Source organism: Equus quagga, chromosome 5, assembly GCF_021613505.1.
Source record: "Equus quagga isolate Etosha38 chromosome 5, UCLA_HA_Equagga_1.0, whole genome shotgun sequence".
In the NCBI taxonomy this organism is placed as follows: Eukaryota; Metazoa; Chordata; class Mammalia; order Perissodactyla; family Equidae; genus Equus; species Equus quagga.
The window spans coordinates 92,697,856-92,720,985 of NC_060271.1; the positions used below are offsets into that span (position 1 = coordinate 92,697,856).

Sequence of the window (23,130 nt, forward strand, 5' to 3'; positions counted from 1 at the left end):
TTGCAGCCAGGGTCAAGAACCATTAATTTAGTGCACCTTGAAGAATTTAGACTCCTGAAGATAGAGAAAAGGGAAGAAAAGGGTGCCACTAATAGGAAAGATAAGCAAAAAGTGATGTCAGATAATCAGACAGACTTCAGAACTCACTCTTCTGCCCAGGACCAGACCTCATTATCATCGCCAGGCAATGTGCTAACACTCCAGCCTTATATCTCTTCAGCAACTTTCACAAGCTCTCTTGGACCCAAAGAAAATCACAACTGGAGAATTTAACTAATAATGGATCCTGACAAAAAGAAACAGAAGATGCTTTCATCTACTCCAAACTCAGCACATTTCCAGAAGCAAGATGTATCTTATAAATACATTTCCTGTAACATACAAACGTCTCATTTCCCTATAAAGTCTAGCTCCTGCCTTGAATGAAGAGGTGCTCAGTAAATACTGGTTAAGTTGAATTAAATCTACTCCTTAAAAGTGCTACTGACTCAAAATGTTTGAGGAAGAGACACAAGTCCCTTTCGATGGGGAGAGCAAAAACTCAAGAGAGAACAGTAAGAGGAGACAAAGGAACTAGTACATTCCAATTACCTCCTTTCTCCAGCAGTAGGAAGAGATCCATACTGGTCCAAATAAATGTTGTCTCAGAAATTTGCTACTACTGCCAACCTAACATCCCTATTATTTCTTTATTTTTTTTTTAAAAAAAGTCAAAATTGACACAACAAATTCTACAGGGTCCCCAAGTGCCTTAAGACCAAGAGTGTAGACTTTTGAATAAGATCCTGAAGCCATGATCTGTTATACCCAAAGGGTATGTTTAGGTGACAGCCCACAATATTGCAGAGGAGTTAGTCTAAAGCAGTAAAGTCTAAAGCCTTAATCTATCTTTTTAGAAACAATCACTCTCATCATTCCAGCAGTCAGTTTTCCCTTGCTTTATATTTATTTATTCAGAGACTTCTAAATATATGCTGGTCTGTCGAAACAGCCTCTGGGCCCAAGTACAATAAAAACATTAATTAAAACACATGATTAGAAACACCCAGCAGTGAGCCTGGAACAGCATCACATGAGCTCTGCCATTTAAGTATTGGTCATAGAAGATAAAGCCACCTACAAGTGACCTGCACCTTGCCCCTCTGGCTTCTCTGTGGATTCCTGACCAGCTGATGCTGAGGCAGGTGTTCTCTGCCAATGGATGGACACACTCATTATTCCATTTTCCCTTAACTCTTGATTTGGCACAGTCTCTACCTGCTCTCCTTTTAATCTGCAATGGGCTAATGAGAAATTCACAGAATCCCCAAATTTGGCAGAAGTCTGGGCATGGGAATCTTACATAACAGTTGGGCTTTGGTAGGGGAGGACCTGAAGGGCTGAATGTCCCCTGCTAAAATGTGTCCTCCTCTTTGTGGGCAGTGTAACTCTCCCTAAGATGGTCTACCCTTGGTGCTGGTTCTGAACACTTCTGAATGCAGAAGCAGCAGCAGAATTAACACAGAATATACAACATAAGAGTCAAAGGGAGTACCATAGGGAATAGTGTGGATTTCAGATAGTGTAGACACTTCAAATTTGGGGGGATCCATCTATGAAACAGACCCATCTACAAAACAGGTAATTAATCTTCACTCCCTTGTGATATACAAAATTCCCTAAATTCCAAATTTGTTTACACAGTTAATTAGGGATGAAAATTTTGAATCTACCACAGGCCTATTAAGAAGATCTTGTTATATGCAGACATGTTCTGTCAAGGGCGTATATCCAGTCAGGGATTCCTTCAATGGGTGATATGACTTTATTATAAGCTCTATCCTTTTCTTAAATGCTCACAAGTAAAACAAAAGCAAAAGATTTTGGCTTCCTTCTTTTATGTATGATTCTCCCACAAATCCCCCATGTTAGAAAAATGAGAAAAGAGATTCAAAAGAAAATAATAGCAGATCAATGCTAGATAGGAATGATATTTCAAAAGTGGTGGGAACATATTATTTGCTGTTCCATTGGATTCTGTATTATTCATTCCTCTTTTTTTTTCTTTAATGACAAATGCGCCCATATCTTATTACAAAGAGGCTACCACTAAAGAAGATAAAAATGCCTTTTATCATGCATCTGGCCCAAATTATATCTCTTGAACCCCTTTTCAATTAGCTGTGGTGTTTTTCACAATTTTGCGACTTAGTCAAATTGGCTAAATCTCATGTGCTGCCTGCTACTACATTCTGAAGTGCCAGGCTGGTACCTAAGAAGAAAAATAACATTTTCCTTCACTCTTAACCCACATTCTGACTTCTCCTGCTGAATTCAATCCCTAGCTAATTAGTTCAAGAGCAAGCAACTTTAACCGAGATTTTGTATCACTTTCCTGTTTCTGAGAGCTGGGCTTTCCTCAAATGTAGCTCTCTTGTTACCCTTTGCATTTTAAATAAGCCATTTTAGAGCATGGCTCTTTCTTTTTCTTTAATATATGCACCCCTTGGGGCTGCACTGAAGCTTGTGATGGCTCTCTGCCGGCAGTCAGGGCAACAAAATGGCTACAAGATCCGGCTTTATCCTACAGTTGGCATCCATTGTGCAGCCCCAGTAGAATGGGGAGATTGTAAGTCAATTTCTCGGAAATGCAGGGTCCCTAGTATTCCAACATAGAGTCCTGAATCTCACTTCGTTTTTTCCATTTTGTTTGTTTTAAACATTCAATAACATTTCCCTTATTAATAGTTCCTAGAATAAAGTATTCCACAGAAGTCAATTTCTCAGATAACTGAAGACTTGTTAATGTAAGAGTTTGATAGAAACTCTTTCTAAAATGTTAAATAGTTCCCTTGGGTCTCAGATAAGGTATGCTACATGTATTTGACTTTCTCTTGATGATTTAGGGTCATCTTTAAACTATCAGTTATTACATTGGGGTATAAAACAATAATAGATGCATGGAATTATTTGCCCCTATATTAAATAGGCCACTAGGCTTTCTTGGTTACTTTAGCAAATTTTCATATTTTTATTTCTGTCTCCTTTCATTCTATTGACCTGTCAGTCTTCACTTTGCACTAATGTTCATATGTCAGTCCCTAGAAGCAAACTTTGGGTTTATTGGGTTTATTGGCTTCCAGCTTGCAGATGGCAGGAAACCCAAACAAGTTTGTTGTAACAACACCTACTTTAAAAGTAAATCAGTTCTAGACGGTATTCTGAAGCTCAGCCTTCTGATCTAAATGCATAAGCATAAGTGCACGAATGTGTGTCACCTACTTGTTGCTCAAAGCACTTTGGGCTCTTCATCAGCTCTTCATCTGTATCTCATCGAAGAGAAATTACCAGATACTTGTCTTTGGGTATTGCACAGTCAAGTTCAGCAGTCAGTAATCAATTTGTTCACTCTCAGAGTTCTCTGTCCTTCTTCTTCTTGTCTTCTCTTTGTCCCTCTGATTCCTGCTTTGAGCCATTTCAGTAAGCATTAAATCATCCACTATAAGGAAAGAAATCATACAGGAAAGAGCAAAACATTTTAATCTATGCAAATTGAACTCTAATTTGGGGGGGGTGGAGCAGGGATTGAGGGATTGGTGGAAGAAGGATGAAAGTACATTGAAATGAAATATTTTACTTTTTAAATTTGCCTGTCATCAAAAAGGAAGCATGAAGTTTGGCTATAGTCATAAAGGTACCTGCCACTTGTATGTGGTTGTTTGCCCCAGTGTCTATGTGGATATCCAAGAGCCAGGGTGCACTGGGCTCAGAACACTAGAAGCAAGAAAGTCATACCAAGTAAATCCCTATGAGAGCAGACTTTGCTCCACAGCTAGTTCAAGGCAGGACTGGCTGCATGAGAAGGGAAAGGGAACTGCAGTAGCAGAAACTGCTTGTGCCATCCTTTCCGCAGTTCACAGGTTCTAATTTGGAAAGCAGTTAATATTTTAATGTATGCATCCCTTAAATGCAAAGACAACATCTTATAACTCTCCCTAACCCCCACACCTAGCACAATATGTAGTCAATAAATATTTGATTTAAATAATAATAAAATGTGCTCCCATGTTCTAAAGGCCATGAGTGCAGGAAACCATGAGAAGGTTACAATGATTCCACTTCTTTTCAGGAAGTCTGGAAGTCATCTGCCTGGTTGAGGTTTAAGATGCACTAATCAGCAAGTTCAGGGCAAAGAATCAACTCTTCTACTTCCTTTTGAATCTTAGTTCAAACTCTAAGGACAAGAAAAAAAAATAACAAAACAAACTACCATTCACCAAGACTGCAAACCAAACCTCAGACCAAAAATATCCTCATGTTTTCATGCTATAGTGTTTATTAGTACTTGAAGTTCAACCAGAGGGAATGAAAAATTGATCTAGTTCAGTTTCTCAGCTTGAGAGTGTTCAGCACACATGCTAGATCACATCTTGAGCAAACTTCGTGGTATGTTCATGCTGAGAATCCTTTTAAAATCAAGTCTTAAAAAGACTTTGCTAAGAATATATTTTTCATTCAATAACATTTAGGGAAAAAAGATCCAAGCTAAAATGCAGGCCTATTATGTTAGCTTTATAAATGCAATCACCTTTCTTTATTCACTGATTTATGAAGTTCCTTGAGTAAACAGGAAAAAAAGTGATATTTAAGATTTAAAAATAATGTACTATTGGAAATGCCTCAAGTGAGAGCCTTGTTTTAAGTGCCAAAGGAAACACCTTCCACTATAAAAGCAGGCGACTGTATTTTGTTTTCAATAAAAAAAAAAGCGTCAAGTGTAATTTTGGAGAGTGTCTGAAGGGAAAAAAAAAGGAGAGCTTCAAAATGATCTCTGATAGGAATCTTCATGACATACATAATGCTGGAAATATTATTCACCTAAAGAAAGTGACTACCCTAAACTTCATAAATCATCTAAACCAGGATTTCTCAATCTTAGCAGTATTGACATTTTGAATCGGATAATTCTTTGTTGTGGGGGCTGTCCTGTGCATGGTAGGATACAGCAGCACCTCTGGCCTCCATCTACTAGATGCCAGTAGTGGCCCCCACCCTCCACCAGTTGTGAAAACCAAAAATGTCTCCAGACATTGCCAAATGTTCCCTGGAAGGCAAAATTGCTCCCAGTTGAGTACCACTGATTAAATTAGAGAAACTGTTTTTAAAAAGTGAAGGATCTTAAAACAGCAGACTTGGAAAGACACAGCAAAGAATCAGTGATGCCAAGGAAACACTACACTAACAAGATAATTAGCTTAGATAGGTGATAGAAACAATGCACAGGACTAACCGTACCTGAAAAATGGAACCATAATCTAACCAAGAACAATAGTATACTGAAGAAAACCAGAAAGGCCAGGATCAGTGAAATAGTTGAAAAACATTTTTCTTAAATTTTTATCTGAAAAAAAAGTCAGTCTGGATAAAGAAAGTCAATCAGTTTCACTCAGCTCCCCCAGCAAAAAAACTGTAACTGTCAAGTATTTATCACTTAAAGGATAAAATTTTACAAACTTCCAAGGAGTCAGTACTAATTTGGAAAGCTGTTGATATTTTTATGTGTGCATCCTTCAACGTGAAGACTAGCTTAGGACTTTCTGTATCCCTCACACTTACCAATATAGGTACTCAATAAATATTTGATTTAAATCATAATAAAATGTGCCTTCACGTTCTAAAAGGTTTTAAAGAAGACTTTTTGAAGTGTGGTGGAATGAATGATTTTGGACATCTCTCACTTGGAAATAAGAAGATCTATGTGGAAAAACCAAGATAAAGCTCGGCAGAAATATTAGAGTGGGAAAAGCAAAGGTCGGAGAGTTGAAAAGACCTGAGTTAAGTCCCAGCTGCTGCATTGGTCCTAGACATGCGACTGGGTCCATTTACTCTATTGTACTCTATAGAATGAGTACAATAATCCCACCCTGAAGGACAGTTAGGGTAATTACACAAGAGTAGACATAGTAAGAAAAAAAATCAGCTGTTTTGAACACCCTCTCCAAGAGAACATAATTCTACCACAAGTGCAATATCTACCCAAATTAACTTTTCTCTTTGAAGTCAGTAAAAGAAGAATCTCAAATCATTGCAGACCTAAAACAAAGTGTCAACAAAGTCCCATACCAAAATGATAGTGCAAAAAACCATCAAGGAGTACAAAAAGATGACAGACACTTGAGAATAAGTACATACAATATTAATAGAGTACTATTAATATAAAGTCAATTAGTAAATTTGGTAATATTTTATGGAAACTCTAAAGTATGAACAGAAAATTACACCTAAACAACACATAATGACTTATCTTTTCTATAAAGTATTTAAGTTTACTTAGTTAACTAAAGAATTCATTAATTTTTTCTAAAAACCAGTTCTATATGTCTGTGTTAAATTCTTTTTAAAAAAAAGAAGACATTAAGCTGAATAGGTTTGGTTAAAATTATCTTGCAACTTTGTTTTTAAAAGCTTTTAAACTGAAATTTCTTTCTGGGGTCATGGAAATAGTCTATTTCTTAACTGGGGTGTTGGTTACACAGGTGTATATATACATCATAACTCATTAATTGTTCATTTAAGATCTCATGTTTTACTATATGTGAAAAATGTTATGTGTATATATTTGTATATATGTATTTGTGTATATATATTTGTATATATACTTATGTACATAAAACTTTTAAATTTTTAAAAAATATAGCTGTAAAATTTATGTGATCCAGATCTTTTTCCTCTCCCTCAAACTGGTCTATTTTTATAAACCAATTTTAATTGTCAAAGTAATAAACAAATAAACTTTGAAATAAAGAAAGAATATTAGTTAGTTCACAGATACCATATAAATAAAAAGTAAAGAATGAGCACAAAAGCCTTAACCCCCAAGATGACCACTTATATTATAAGATAAAATTTCACTTTTGTTCTTATTGTTGTTGTTGTTGTTGTTTTATTTTTATTGTTGTCTGCAAGAGAGACACTTACATCCAAGTTACATTAGTAGTGATTCTTACATATTTTGGAGTTAGATTAGAGACCCTTTGAGTCAGAGTAAGAAATGTATATCAGCATATACACATAGAAAAATTTGGAATACAATTCCAGATACCATATAGGCCAGGTTAAAAACCATTCAACTAAAAGTTACCAAATGGTTAAAGGCGTATCATGTCTGTATGACTATAAGAGAAACATAGGTTATTATCCTGGTAGTCATAATGGTGATTGCTTAGCACACATCATCAATAGAAATAAATATGGCTACTACATGGTGAAAACATAGATTAACAATGAAACCTAGTAATACTGAATTATGTATCTGAAGCTGCATAGCAAGAGCACACATAAAAGAAAATTTGACAAAAATGCAAGAAGAAATTAAAATGAAACTGTAACTCCCAAATAGTCAAATAAATTATTTTTTAAAAGAAAATTAAGGAATAAATGATCAAGGGAATGAGAGTGAATGTAAGACATAGTCAAATTTAAAAATTAAACATTAGTTCAAGTTCATATACTTCACAAGAGATTTAGAGGCAAAACAAACAAATGAATTTTCAAATGGAAAGTTTAAAATCTCAAAGATGCAAATAAACAAAATTGAAAAAGAACAGAATTGAAAAGAGCAATAGTTGGCTGCTTGAAAAGAGCCTTTCATGACCCTTCTTCAAGTCACCTCAGCAGCCTCATTGCCTCCTGCCCCAATCAAACCAAGTACCAGAAACAGTGAACTTTTAATGCCTCACTCTTAAAGATGAAGGAATAGCCAAAGATTGCCAGATATTTGAAGAAAAGTTCTAACAACAAAGAGACCAAAACAAATTTTGAGGAAAAATAATTTTCAACATCAAACTATGTGAGGGTAAAATAAAGTCATTTCCAGACATACAAAGACTCATGCAAACTCCTAGGCACTCTTTCTCTAGAAACTACTAAGAAATGTGCTACACTAAAATGGTGGAGTGAACCAAGAAAAGGGAAGATTAGGCACAGCAGAGAGAGAATTTTTAACATGGTGTCAAAATTAATACCTGGTAAACGGATGTGTGACATTTAAAAAGCAACCAATCTTGATTAAAAAAGAAAGATAAAAGGTGACAATGGATTTCTCTACGAAAGAAATAAAATGTAAATTTCAGATTATCTTACAGCTTTTATCATGTGAAAAGCTGTATGGAGAGCCACTTTATAGAAAAGAAAGCCATAGATCCAAAAAATATGAAAACTAAGCAAATGAAAATTGTTAATAAAACAATTAACTCAAAGAAAACTTAAGAATGGTATAAGAAACGCAATTGTGTTATAAACTATATATATATACACTATATATACATACACACACTGTTTTACTATGTTTAAAGATTATAATAGTATATATATACACTATATATAGTATATATAATATAGTTTATAGTATAATCTATATATAGTATAAACTATATACACAATATACATAGTAGAAACTATGTATATAGTATATACAGTGTAAATATATGATTATATATACACTATAGAAACTATACATATTTCATATATATATATACATAAATTATATAAACAGATAACTACATAACAGTTATAATAAATCACTGAATATAGATTTAACTAAAAATTGTGATTTTACTATTTTGGAAGGAATGGAATGGGGAAAGGAGCTGTAAGAGGGCCAAAATAAATAATGTCTAAAAATGTTCAAACAACAGCAGTATATGCACAGTATTTTGATATGAGAAGTAAATACTGGATTAAACAGTTGAAGATTTTGAAAACGGTTACCTGAGGGAGGTGAAGGAAGCCAGAAGGACAAGAGGCAATTTAGGGTGGAGGAATTAAGAGAATATTGGTTTTTGCCTAAGCCTCTTACCATTATTTGACTTTAAATTGTATGCTCATATTATTTTGATGAAAAAAGGAAAATATTAATTTTTTGTAAAAGGAACGAAAGAGGGGAGGGAGAAAAGAATGAAGTTATTCCCCTTAAAATAGATTTATGTACACGCTATAGTATTACAAAAATATTTACACAACTATAGTTCTAGGGACTGCAACTCTAGAAGAAATCCACTGTTCCCAGCTTTTCAGTTTGTAAAAAACTTACCCTTAGGGTTGAGGTATTCAAGTTCAAGTTTAATCGAAGCAGACATATTGAGTCCAAAAACACTAGTTGATGGTTAGCAGGAAGGAACCCTGTCCTGTGAGACTTTGGTCACAGTTACTTCCTCACATCCTATCCCATGTGCTTCATGAGGGCTTGGGTCACATGTTCCCAAAGGGAGTGAGGACCTAGGATACATCTCCTACTGCTTTGGCAGCTCTCATATCACAGTATACATAGTAAATAATCCAAAAATTTAATTACAGTTACAAGAGGCTTTGGACAAAGCTATTTAATTCATGGGGATGGGAAGATGGAAATTAGTATCTTATTCATAGGAAAAAGGAAGAAAATCATTCATAAAGTAACATCATGGTAAGCATTCCCAAGGATAAGTCTTCATGCTCACTATCAAGTAATCCAGGAACCAAACAAACCCTCTGTTATCTAACTCTTATTTTACCTTTCTTAATCTTTGAGTAATTAACATTGAAAAAAATTTGTTTTCTGGGCTACTCCACAGACAAATAGTTTCCCAACAGAAACAGACAAGCAAATAGGCCTGAGCATGTGATGGACTTGGAAAGCAATGAATCTTAACAAATTTGCAGTTGAATTATCGAACTGTTAAGACTACAGAGTTAAACAGAAAAGATTTGGATGGATAAATGAGATTTTGTTACCTTTGTTTCTTTACTAATTTTGTTTGTTACAGCTGCTTGTTGCCATGAGCACCAAAAGTTATGACACTGCAATTCACACTGAATATTTCTATTTGGAAAATAAGGTTTCACTTACATAGTTGAGGTTCATCAACCACATGAACTGAGAGTGGGAGGTTTACACACACATCATAGATCTATTTGCTAAACTACTGATCTTGTTTATTTTTAGATGAACTGCAAAATGGAATGGTGCTTCTTCAGTTTAGAGGATCTTTTCACTGATTCATCCAACAAATATTTATTGAGTTGCTACTATGTGTTCTGTGCTACTATGTGCCGTGTGCCCTAGGCTCTGCACTAGGTGCTAAAAATTCAGCAGTGCAAAACAGAATTTACAATCCAATGGGTTAGTTAGACAATTAAGCAATTAAACAAGCAATTTTAATAGGATGATTTAAGTGCTTAGAACACATGTCTAGTAGGGAGTTAGAACACAAGGTCTGGGCTGCAGATACAGATTTGGAAGTCATTATTTCAGAGCAGACAGTTGAAGCCATGGGTTTAGATTAGCTCATCCAGACAGTCTGTAGAGTGGAAAAAGTAGGGGCCAAAGGACAAGCCTCCGGGGCCTACTGACCTTTAGGGAACTAGCCAAAGAAGAGCAAGAAAGAAACCTGAGAAAGGATAGAATGACAAAGTAACAGATGCCACAGTGGGGGCAATTCAATTCAACATATATTTATTGAGCACCTGCTATGTGCCAGATATGTGCTGCTGGGTAATGAGAATAGAGTAGTGAAAAACACAGACCCAATCATTATAATCAAAAGGAGAAAAAGTTTGCATGGGATTTGGGATTGTAGAGAACTGTGTGGCTTTTGCAGTAACAGTTTCAGTGGAGAGAGAAGGTGAGAAGCAGGGTTATACTGCATTGAGGAGAGACTGAGAGATGAGGAATTGTAACTGGCAAATGGAGACAACCCTTTCAAGTTGTGTGACCATGAAGAGAGGCAAGAATAAAGAGCAGTAATCAGAGGACACAGGGAGCTGAGGATGAGGAGTTTGTTGGTTTTGTTTGGTTTTTAATTATGAGAGGCTTGAAAATGCTTATATGCAAAATGAATGTGCTATGGAGAAGAGGAGGTTAATAGCACAGAAAAAACAGCATGACTGATGAAGATAATTCCTGGAGGAAAAACAGGAAATGGCATAAGGAAGTATGTAGCTCATCTTACCCATATCATCTCCTGTTCTGTCCTAGCCCCGTGACAGCTCTGAAGGGAACATCCAACAATGTAAAGAGTGGATGCTCCTAGAATTGCTCCACTCCTAGAATCATGACCAAGAGCTTTAAATCCCTAAACCAGTAGAATCTGGAAAGAATTGGTAGAGCTCTTATGCCTTAGAGCCAAAGACTCCAGCATTTCCATGGTTCTATCAGTAGCACACCTTCTTTCCCACTCTCACCCATCACTAAACTATAAGGTGACCAGATCACATTTCTGCTCCCTTCTGCCTAGCCTGCCTTGGGGAAAGAGAGGTTCCTCTGTTTTTCCCTCATCCCCAGGGCACTAGAACAAAGAGTGAAGGCAGGAAGGTAGGGAGAGAATCCTGCCTTACATCCCAGGTACCCGACTAGGTACACACACGCACACGTAAACCTGTGCCTTGAGTCTGGAACCTATCCTATTCCCCACCTTATTTTGACTCAGGCTTCCTAGCATAACCCTGCTTTGCCTGGTTCCTTCACCATTGCTATTCTGCAATTTAAAATCATCCCCTATGCCTGTCCCCTCAAAAGAAGCTCTTGGGCCTCCAGTGCCAGTTTAGAACTGGACTACATTTACCTCACTCCTATTTAACCTTCATCCACCTTTCCTCTAACTACCCCATCCCCATTCTCGCTCTCCTAGGTTTTCAACATGCCTTAAGTCAAGGCTGTGTGGCACTTTCAATGGGATACCATGGCTGATAAGGAAGTTTGCAAGGCCTTGACTCTAAAGTCAAAACATAAACTAAGGCTAAAGTGAAATCACTTCCTTTTGCTAGCCTAAAATCTGGATTACATACTGTCTGTGTTGGTAGTGAGCTGGGATTTGATTAATTCTTGACTGGTATAGAAGAAAGAACACTGAGTCAACCACAGCTCAGGTTTCCACTTGCCATTTATTAATTCTGTAGGTTTTGGCAAATTGCTCAAGTTCTCCGAGTCTTACTTTTCTTCTCTGCAAAACAGGGATGATTACAGCCAGCATTTGTGTGTTTACGATGTTCTAAACACTTTATGAATGGCCTCATGTTATCCTCACAGTTACCTCAAAAGGTAGGTTCTATTATTGACAATTAATACTTGATGGGCAAAGTTTAAACCAAATAGCCTCATTCCAGAGCCTGCCCCATTAACCACCGTGCTCTGTTGAGCTAATAATACCTTTCTTCCCACTTTCAGGACTATAGAGAAGGGCTTGAAATATGGAATAATGTGTGAGAAAACAGTTGATAGATTATTGGTCAATGGGTCCAGAGTTTCAGTACTGCCGGTTAAGAAGAGTTATAGAGATGGATAGTAGTGATGGTTGCACAACAATACGAATGTACTTAATATTACTGAACTATACAACTAAAGTGGGTAAGATGGTAAATTTTATGTTGTGTGTATTTACCACATTTAATTTTTTTTAACTTCTAAAAGAGAAAACAGTTGGTAGATTAAAAAGTACCATACATATGCAAACTATTAATGATGTTTTTAATTTTTTAATGTATAATTGGTAGGTTCCCTAGAAGAGGATTTTGTGTGACTCGATTTTAATCCTTCTTAGAATATCTAGAATAAATAATATAAAAGGGGAAGCCTACTGTAAAATGGCAGTATCTGCATTTCAGCAGCCTTAATGGCAGAATAGAAATGAGGAGGAAAAAGTGAGTCCAGGTTGGTTTTTACGTGACATTCTAAAGGTTCCAAGCCTGACTCCAAATACATTCTCTGGCCAACCTCTGTGTTGTCCAATAGAGAACAGAATATTCTTTCAAAAGTTAGACCCATCTTCCAAAAGGAAGGATAAAAGCTGAGGCATGATTGATCATATCAGTGTAAGTCCTGGTTACACATCTGTTCATTCATGTCCATTGCGCCTCAGGCTGAGGCCTAGAGCTCCAGTCATGCATGGGTGACTCCCAGCAGTGTGTACATTCCCTACTCTCACTTCTACCACGACGGGTTCTTGTGTCATTTAGTATACTTATGCCATTCTATTCCCTGTAACGTCTTTCCTTTCTTCTAAAAATATTTTTTTCTTAATAAAAAGGACATATTCATTATAGAAAATTCAGAAAATATAAAAATCAAGTGCTCTTGGCTAAGTATTGGACATTGACACAGTAACTCCAAAAAAATTGTTTTCTGGTTCTCCCGAGAGAATAGAAAAGTGAAATCTTATTTTGAAGGTGAATTGACTTCTGAAATTTTCCTTGAAGGTTTACTATCTGGCACTCTGGTTGCATTCCTCCTTTAAAACAATGTCATGAAGGGCTATTAGATTTCCAGATCAGCCCATAAAATCCTACTTAATGTATAATGGAGCCGAACGATAGCATGGATAGAGCTTCACACCAAGCCACAAGACCCTAGGCTCCTTCTAGGAGGCAGGGACTTTGCCAGCCATCTCTGAAGCAGCACTGGCACATATTGGGCACTGAGCAATGGTAATTTCTAACTGTGACTTTAGAAAGACAGAGGAATTGGCTTTGTGGGCATCTCCTTCCTCAAGCAGCACTAAGAGCATCCAAAGTTTCCATAGTTGGAAAGAAGATGAAACCATGTGGTTAAAGAAGGGGACAGTAATCTTTAATGTGTAAAGGTCAGCAGGTAGATTGAATGCTCACAGATTGGAGACCTGCTTACTAGAATGTGTTGAAGAATGATCTCAGCATCTCTGATTTTATTGGTGACGCATACAGTCAACAGCCAGTCATATTTATTAGATGGTTGTCTTCTATTTGTTAACCAAAATATTGGTGCCAGGAAGGGACACAAAGTATTTCTGAAGGCAACAAATCACCTGACCTCAGTAAACTTTCTCCTTTCTGGATCTACAATAGTAGGCACAAAAGAACTAGAGAATAATAAATGTACAAAGCAATACAATTTAATATAAGAATAATTTAAATAACACCCTTGGCAATGGGTTGATTTCTAATAAGTTTGGAGATCACTCAATAATGAGTTTTTTTAAATTCATTCAAAAAATATTTGCCTATAGTTTCTATGTTCAAAGTGCTGGGCTAGGTTCTAGGTACACAACCGTAATCTCAGTCCTTGATGGAGTTGCAGACCAGTAAAGTCAGGAAAAGACTAGCAGAGAGCAAGTACTAAACAAATAAATATATATTTCCAATTTGTAATAGATGCTGTGATAGGAAATAACAGGAGGGGATGAATGAAAAGCCTTGCAGGTACCTGCACATTTACTCAAGAAACTGAGAGAAAAACAATGTGGCTGAATAAGTGAGCAAAGGGGCAAGTGGCATGAAACAAGGGACACGTTGGGAGGGCCAGATTATGCAAGAACTTGCAGGAGTCTGGATTCTATTATAAGCACAAGAGAAGCCACTGAAGGCCAAAGTCAATGGGGACATGATGTGGCTTATGTTTTAGAAATAATATTTTGGCTGCTGGATGAAGGATAGATTTGAGGGGTTCAAGAGTGAAAGCCAGGAGATCAAATGGAAGTTGTTGCCTATATAGGAACCAAGCTTCCTTGAAAACAAAAATAGAGCCATAAATAATATAAACATCCTGTCAAAATACGTCCAGGCACTGGGGTAAAGGGGCTTCTTTGTATTACTTATTATTGACTGACATTATATGTTTATTAATTTATATAATTGATTATCTGCTCAGTATCTGTCTCTCCAATTAAAAAGTAAACTTGATGAAGGTAGGAAGGTTGCCTTGTTCACTTCTGTACCCCCAGTGCATAGAACGATGTCTGTCACATAGATTCTCAATAAATATTTGCTGAATGAATGAATGAACCATGTATTTAATACTTTTTTGAAGCAAAGGACCCTTCTGTAAAGTAAATTATCATCTTCTTTCTTTTCAATTTTGTAAGTCTGGATCTTTATATATCAACTGAGAGGAACCTGAAGGAAGAGTAAACTAACTCAATTGAAGTTTATTGTACTGAATAAAATGTAAATCCCAGGAAGACAGAGACTTTGAAAGTTCTTATTATATATTTTAATGAATAAATTAATGAAATCAGAGCTCAGAGCACTTGTCTGCGGTTTCCACAATTGTGCTCTTTTATCAGATGATTGAAGCTTTGTATTTTAAGATGGTATTTAGGACTTATCAAAGCACATAAACTCATCTGATTTGACAGCTATCATAGCAAGCTGGTTGGCATGAGTTATGGGAAAAAAAGGTCTCCACCCATTTCAGGAAAAAAAAATGGTATCATGGCATAGTCTGCAATAAAACTGGCAAAATGATCCATTCATTCATCCATGTCAAAACTCTCTGCTCCCTTAGTCCCAGAAACCCAGACTTTAGGAGCGAATTGTAGAGAATCACCACCAGATACTAAGGGCAAGAAGTTAGCACATTTCTGGACCCCTTCAACTCAAATTCCTTCTTGAGGCAAGCTCTACAAGGCTGTATTAGTTTTCTGCTGTTGCCGTAACAAATTACCACAAACTTGGAAGCTTAAAACAGAAATTTATTGTCTCACAGTTCTGAATGCCAGAAGTCCAAAATCATGGTGTCAGCAAGTTTTGGTTTCTACTGGAGGTTCTGAGGGAGAATCCATTCCACGTCTCTCTCCTAGCTTCTGGTGGCTCCCAGCAATCCCTGGTCTCCAGACATATCACTCTAGTCTCTGCCTCCCTCTTTACATCGCCTTCTTATCTGTGTCTTCTCCTCTCTTCTAAGAACACTTGTCATTGCATTTAGGGCTCCTTCTAATCCAGGATGGTCTCGTCCCAATCCAGGATGGTCTCATCCCAAGATCCCTAACTTAATTGCATCTGCAAAGACTCTCTTTTTTTCAAATAAGGTCTTATATTCACAGACTGTAGATGGACACATCTTTTGGTAGGCCACCATTCAACCCACTACAAGGACCAAAGCAAGGTTAAAGTTAAAAAAAAATTGTGCAATTCCATTGAGGTGGCACTCTGAATCAATATGACCAGGATAGATGTTTGCGGGAGAAGAGGGGAAAGATGTTTTGTTTGTTGTGAGGTCACAACTCTGACTTTTTTCCTGAATAGAGAAAAACGAGGAGAAGTAGATGCATAATTATTTAATTAATTTTGATGCATCAATCCATTGAGGGGGTACCCAAGTTAAGGGGAGGGGACCTAACCATGGAAGTGGGTAAGTGGTGGAGGAGGCCTTACCAGGTATTCTAGACAGCTCTTTGGGGCCTGTCCCATGCATCAGCTCTGTACTACATTGCTTCCCCTTCCCTCATCTCTCCAAACTTAGTGGAAAATCCTTCTCCAAACCTCGAGCTTTTCTCTAGATCCTCAGATATCCAACTAGCAATCATATCTGACTCTGATGTTACCTCTTGTCTGGCCACTCATTTTCAGTGCTTAATGCTGAAGTGTATCCCTCTTGGGATAAACCCACTATAGCAGCTTAAGGTGAAAGACCTAATCCCTTTCCCCGACCATCACTCACAAACCCCATCTTTTCTCTTTGATGTGTAGACGCAACAGATTGTCCCAAATTCAACAGATGCTTGGGCATTGCCAGAATCCCTTCCTTTATACACTCCCTGGTGATCTGGTGTGGAAGAAACAGTCAGCCTTGGCTGACAGCTTGGGCGACATTACAAGGCACCATGAGGCAAGAAGAAGCACTGCCAAGATTTCGTTTCTGTTTTTGCTGGTCTCTACCGTGGTTTCCAATGAAAAGAATAGTTCTAAGAAGGTACGGTTGGCAGGGCCACACTGTGTCAATGGGCTACTTTCAACTTTGAGGAGCACTGATTTTTTTGTTTTTCTTGGGGTACAGTCTTCTGGAAGGTTGGAATTTATTTCTGGCATAGTTCTTCACTAGAATCAATTGTACATCTTTAAAATTGTGCTTTTAATATTACTTTAAGTACCTATTTTATAATTCAATAAACTGCTCTCAAGCATGATGTAATGCTGATTAATGACACTTCCCTGGTACACCAAGAGCTCTCAGTTCTGCCTTGTGCTTCAGTGCATACCTGAGGCATTCCATTAATCACTGTTATGCCACAGTCTGTCCTATCATATTGCTTAATTACCATTTCTGTTATTCATTCATCTACTCTATTAATCCCCACAGAACAAATTCATCAAACTCTGAGGCCTTGATGCAATGGTGTTCCTGGTCTTGCCAGAACCTAGCCCTAGAAGCAGCTTATCCATAAAAGATGGAATGATCCCAAATCTCTTGATATTCAGGAAAAACTAATCTTAACATACGTAGTCTACAAAGGGAATCTTGTCTCTCTTTCCTCTTTGCAGACCCAAACTTTACCCACCTTTCAAGGTTCAGCTAAATCCCTGCATCCTCTATGAATTCCTAGTAAGTTATAGGTCTTAATTGCCAATATCACAATCTAATTATTCAATTTTGTTATTTTATTCTGTTCTTTGTGGTTTGATATATGAATATTAATTAACCTGAACTGTGACTTTCCTGAGGACAGGCTTCATGTTTAATACGGTTTACTAATGATGAATAATAAGAATTATAAATAATAATAATAACATCTATTGACTATTATGTACCAGGTACTGGGCTCAGTGGTTTACAAAATCCAAGTGCTTGACCACTAAGCAGGGCTGCCTCTTCTCTTAACCTTCACAGTGCCTGGCAGTGTACTAGGCACACTATTAATTAGCTTAGTTGTTTAATTAATTAATTTTTAGCTTGGATGAAAATTCTATATTCTTCAGAATGGAAAGAAGAAGAAAAAAATGTGCTTCCAGATTAGAATAAGGACAATAGAGAAGAAAAATCTAAACCTGAAAGACAAAAAATGATTGGCAGGTATTTGGAGTGGGAGAAAAGTATTCAGAGATCAGGTGTACAGAGTTCTACATTCTACAAAAGATATTTCCATATAAAAATTTAAGTAAAGTTGTGAAATTTCAATAGGGGTATGGTGAAGCCATAATATAGTTTCATGACAGTAAATTTTGTTCTAGGAGACATAATATTGACTGGACCAATTGACTAGAATTGTAGATGTTTCTAGTCACTTTTTCACTGACTTATACCTAACATTTCCTAATCCTTTTCCCTCATGCAGTCAATAGCAACCATATTTGCAATGTGTCCTAATGGAGAACTAACGGCAAAAACGCAGGTTTCTGTTCTCTCTACCAAAAACCGTGCAGTAAGATGTATCAAAATAGGAATGGACTTTCTAGTCATAACTTAAATTATTTTCCAATATGAGAATCATCAGAAATAATCCTTTGCATTTCAGAATATTTAAAAGAGAGATATATCATTAAATCATAGAGGATAATTGGATACAATGTATTTTAAGTTACAGCCCTGTTATGCTAGGTGTCTTACCAGTAGGCAAAACCAATTACATAGTTGTTGGAATATACTACCTGCTAGAGGGCTTCAATTTTACCACAGCATCTCATATCCCATTTTTGTGCGTATGTATGCATGTATATACAGATAAGGAAGAATTTTCACCAATGTGTTTGCAGTGGTTATCTTCGGGAGATAGAATTTGGGATGTAATTACCTATGCCATTTAAATTTTTATAATTACCATGTATACATTTTTACAAAAAGAGTACATCTATTTAACTTTATATCTTTGGCTTAGGAGGTGGTAGAAACAAGTTAAAATTGAAAACTTGGTGGATATCAGGAATAATTGAGGCCAAGTGAGGGGAAGAAAACAAGAAGACTTTAGCTGCTGGGAGTGAGCTGAGGGTAGGAATACCACCCAAAGTGAGAAAGGATCCACCATGCTGCATCCAAGAACACCAACAATTAGCTTTGCCTACTTCATATTGTTACATAAACCTGAAAAGTAACATTGTCAGGAAAAATGAAGTTAGCATATTCAAACTCTAATTCCGATTCCAATACTCTCTATAAAATCATAGGATTTTGAAAATTAGAGACAGCGATGCCAAAAAGCACACTCTAGGTGAATACTGGAGGAACATTTACCATCTCCTTCCTCAATTCAACACATTTTTGTCTATTTAGTGTGTATGATGGTTGTTTGCACATGCTCACAGCAGAAGCACTAATTCACATAATCACTCAGTATTTTGGCTTTATTTTGCTTCTTCTGTATATGATTTTTTCTTCTTAGCTAAATATTGTCTTCAGAACTGAATTAGATCTCAAGAGAGAAGATTTTCCTAGGATTCCTCACACTGGCTAATAGAGTGCTGGTCAACCTAAGAGACACTGGGTAAATACCACTTTTCCTTGACATCTTAGGAAAGGAGTTTACAACCCATCTAGGGATAAGAATGAGAAAAAGAAAATCAAGTGGGAAAATTCAATTCCACAAATAATTGCTATAGCCTTAACAAGGGCAAAGCATTGTGCTGTAGCACCATCCTACAGTGGGACATAAAATACTTCCCAGATATCATCTTATAGGTCTTCAGAACACCCTGGTGAGGTAAAAAATTAGCAAATGCCATGAGGATCCGGAATAAGTGACATAAACCAATAGAGAGAAAATTTGTCCTGAATATTTGGGAACTCATGGAAAACTGAGGCTTCCTACCTCCCAAATTTATATTCTATCCACTTCAGAAAGTCTTCTCCAATTCCAATTCTTATCCCAAAATCTATCCCAAGAGTCATTTATTCCTAGTGACTCCTAACATGGGCAGAATTAGAGAATTCCTGGGAAAACCTCCAAACGTTTACCTCTTGTACATAAAGACTCATTCAGAAGACTGATTGTAAATGCAAGGAGATTTTGCTGATAACATGTCTACTTTGTTTAAATTATTATTCAATGCTCCCGTTTTCCACAAACTTTTCTTGAACCTTCTATAATTACTGTAGCTACAAAACAGAGTTGGATTAGCTGACTTGTGCCATCTAAAGGCTATAGTGAGAACCTCTTTGACCAAGAAAAATAAAATTAAATAAAAAATATTCATATCAGGGTGTCTGCAAAAGGAATTCAACAAAATTGTTCCGTGTGAGGTTAAAACATAAAACAGATAATAAGGGCTTGGGCAGATATTATTGATATTATTTCAAATCAAAATAAAGGAGAAAATCAAGAAACCTTGGAGCTACAGTCTTAGCTCTGTCGCCTACAAGCTGTGGGACCTTAGGCAATTTCTTTAACCTCTCTGGACCTCATATTTCTCATCTATAAAATAAAAGAATTGAACATGATTTCAAAAGTAACTTGACATAATTTTTTACTTTTATGAAATGAAAAACAAATTTATAAATATTTACATGAAATTCAAGAAAATGGGTAGGTTTAAAAAATGATTATTGAATTAAGCGAGAAGTTGAGTAAGTCAGAGGATTTCACAGTCCTTCCCCCTTTTCAACTATTTCCTCTTTTTTCTAGACATACAGTGGTGTACATTCTCCAGGCTCCCTCACAGTTAGGTTTTGACTATGTAACTGAGTTCTAGTCAAAGGAATGTTAGTAGAAAGATAGGTGCCACTTCCATGTCTAGCCCATAAAAGCCTCACATCCTGCATGCTGTTCCCTCTTCTGCCAGCTTGATGTGGACGTGTGCAATACCTTGAGAGGAACTGGGCATCTGAATTACCACTTGAAAGACCCATTTATTTACTAGAAACATCCATTTGGGATTTTACATGAGCAAGAAACAAACTTATTTCAGGTTTTCGCCATTATGTATCACTGAGTTTGTTACACCAGTTAGCTATACTCTAATTAGTACAACAACATTTTTTCACTCAAATTGACCAGGGCAGATTTGTGTTCCTTCTTTCTGAGATTCCTTAAAAAATGGCAAATCAAAAGTCATGTGAGACATATGACTTCCGATTTTTGTTTGTGCTGCGAACTTAAATAAGAATGTGCAAACTTTGGTTGTTGCCTCAAGAAAAAAAAATAAGAAAAGAAAGTACCATGAGCCATGATATATGGGATGACACAATCAGAGCTAAAAGCAAGGTATAGACAGCTTCCAAAGGTAACCCTGAAGTGGCTCAGTGCCTAATACAACGTCTTCTTGCACAAAACTGATGCTCAATTTCTTGAATGAAACAATGAGCAAATGAATGCATGAATCAACCACAAATCTAATGACTTCTACAGTGGAGTATGAAAAAAAGGATTTATTGCCCATGCCATAGAATGGGTAGATTTAATTAATTTATGACCAGACTGTTGTCAGCAATGTCTTCAGTGCAAGAGAAAAATTCTAATCATAATGTGTACTCTACCAACTTCTCAGTTCACCAAGAAATGGGATTTTGAATATTCATTCAAACTCAGCCTAGGCTTCTACCATGAGCCAGGCTCTGTGTTCTACTCCCACAAGGGACATGTCCTCTGCTTCCACTATAGTTCTTCACTCAGGACCTGGAGATTTTCCATGTAGCCTCAGCAGGCTCCCAGCCTCCTCAGACTTTCTCAGTATTGTCACCCTCATTCACAGAGCAGGACTAGCACAATGATTAAGAGCACAGTCTCTAGAGTAAGAATGCCTGGGTGAGAACCTGCCTCTGAAATTTTTAGCCTTGGGAGTTTGGGGAAGTTACTTAAGCACTCCTCCTCTATAAATGGGAGCATTAACAATATCCACTCCTCCTGTTGTTGTTAGGACTCATTGAGAAACTCCAAGTTTAGCACACTGCTAACACACACTAAGTTAATTCTCAATAAATTTTAGGTATTATCATTTCTCTTCCTTAAGGATATAAGGTCTTAAGATGGCAGGCATCAGTGGAAAGAACATCATACAGCAAGTCAGAACTCCTAGATTGTAGTTTCAGGTCTGTTGTTAAATAGATATTTTAAAGTGAGCATTTCACTTAACCTCTCTGAGTGTCAATTTTCTTGTCTTTCATATGAAAGGGATGGCCAGATGATTCGTATTTTCTCTTCCTTACTCTATGATTCCATGCCTTATGTCTTATTCAAGTCTCTGTAACATAATGCTCAATACTTTGTTCTGCACATAAAATACAGACAGACAATCCCATAACCTTCCTCTGACACCTACTCCAATTATTTTAGGCCATGAGAGTTCACTCCTGGCATCTTTGCCACATGGTAAAGTGTGTAACAAGAAAGACAGGTGGAGTCAAACAGGACTCAGATGCCCTATCAAACACTCTGAGGGCAGATGTTATGTTCAAGAGTATGGGATCCATAAGCACATCTGCAGAGAACATCAATAACCAAAAGAGGCTGCCCCACTTATCTCCTAGCAAAGCACCTCAGCGATAAATAGCTGAATCCTAAGCACAGAAGACACTCAAGAAATATCTGTCGCTTTATTTATGTAGAACATTCATTTCCTGATCCTAAAGAACTGAATTTGAAGAGACAGAAAAAAAAGTATGCCTTTTGCTTCAAGTAAGAGATTATATATTTTGATTCCCTAGGGTCAACATATAGTAGATTCTCAATATATGTACGTTTGATGAATGAATCATTCTAGATCTTCTAGTTCTGTGTTCAGGAATGCAGGCTACTGGAATCTTTTAAGTTAATATTTATAATTTCTCCTAATGAAATACATGGTCCTCCAAGGAATCACTTCTCCTTGTGCCCATGCCCCTTTTGCAATGTGATGCTGCTGCTTCTCCAATAAAGAAGTGAGGTTCTTTCTTCACCCCTTTGAATCTAGCCTGTCCTAGTGACTGGCTTTGACCTTTAGAATGTGACGGAAGTGATATTGTGAAAGTTCCAGAACTTACATCTCAAGATTCCTTGCAGCTTCCACCTTTGCTCTCTTAGACCCCAGCCACCATGGAAAAAAGCATCGGTTTCCATACTGTTGAGAGACCATGTGGAGAGGTCCCGCTTTCCAGTCATCCCTGCCAAGGTCCCAAACATGAGGGTGAGATCATCTAGACTCTCCTGCTCCAGCAGATTCACTGGATAAATGCAGTTCCATGAGCAAGTCTGGGCAAGACCAGCAGAAGAACTGCCCAGCCAACCCACAGAATCATGAGAAAGAGTAAATTGTCATTGTTTTAAAACAATGAGTTTTGGAGTGGTTTGTTATGCAGCAACAGATAGTTGACGCAAAACTATTTTTGGATCAGAATCAGAATAGCCACACAATAAGGAGTTTCATGAAAATAAGATTATATCAGCAGTTTTGCCAGAGGGGAAAAGAGAAAGAGGAGAGGAAAAAAAATTTAAATACCATGTATGATAAACGATAAAATCC

General features: G+C 37.0%; 1 long non-coding RNA gene across 1 annotated transcript in view; it reads right to left on the reverse strand.

Annotated features, from left to right (window-relative positions):
- Positions 1 to 3,134: 3,134 nt before the first annotated feature.
- The window catches only part of LOC124239300 (uncharacterized), a 143,610-nt gene continuing 123,614 nt past the window's right edge, over positions 3,135 to 23,130 (reverse strand). Inside the window, exon 3 of the long non-coding RNA XR_006888595.1 lies at positions 3,135 to 3,478. This is a non-coding gene — a long non-coding RNA (uncharacterized LOC124239300). The remainder of the gene's footprint in view (positions 3,479 to 23,130) is intronic.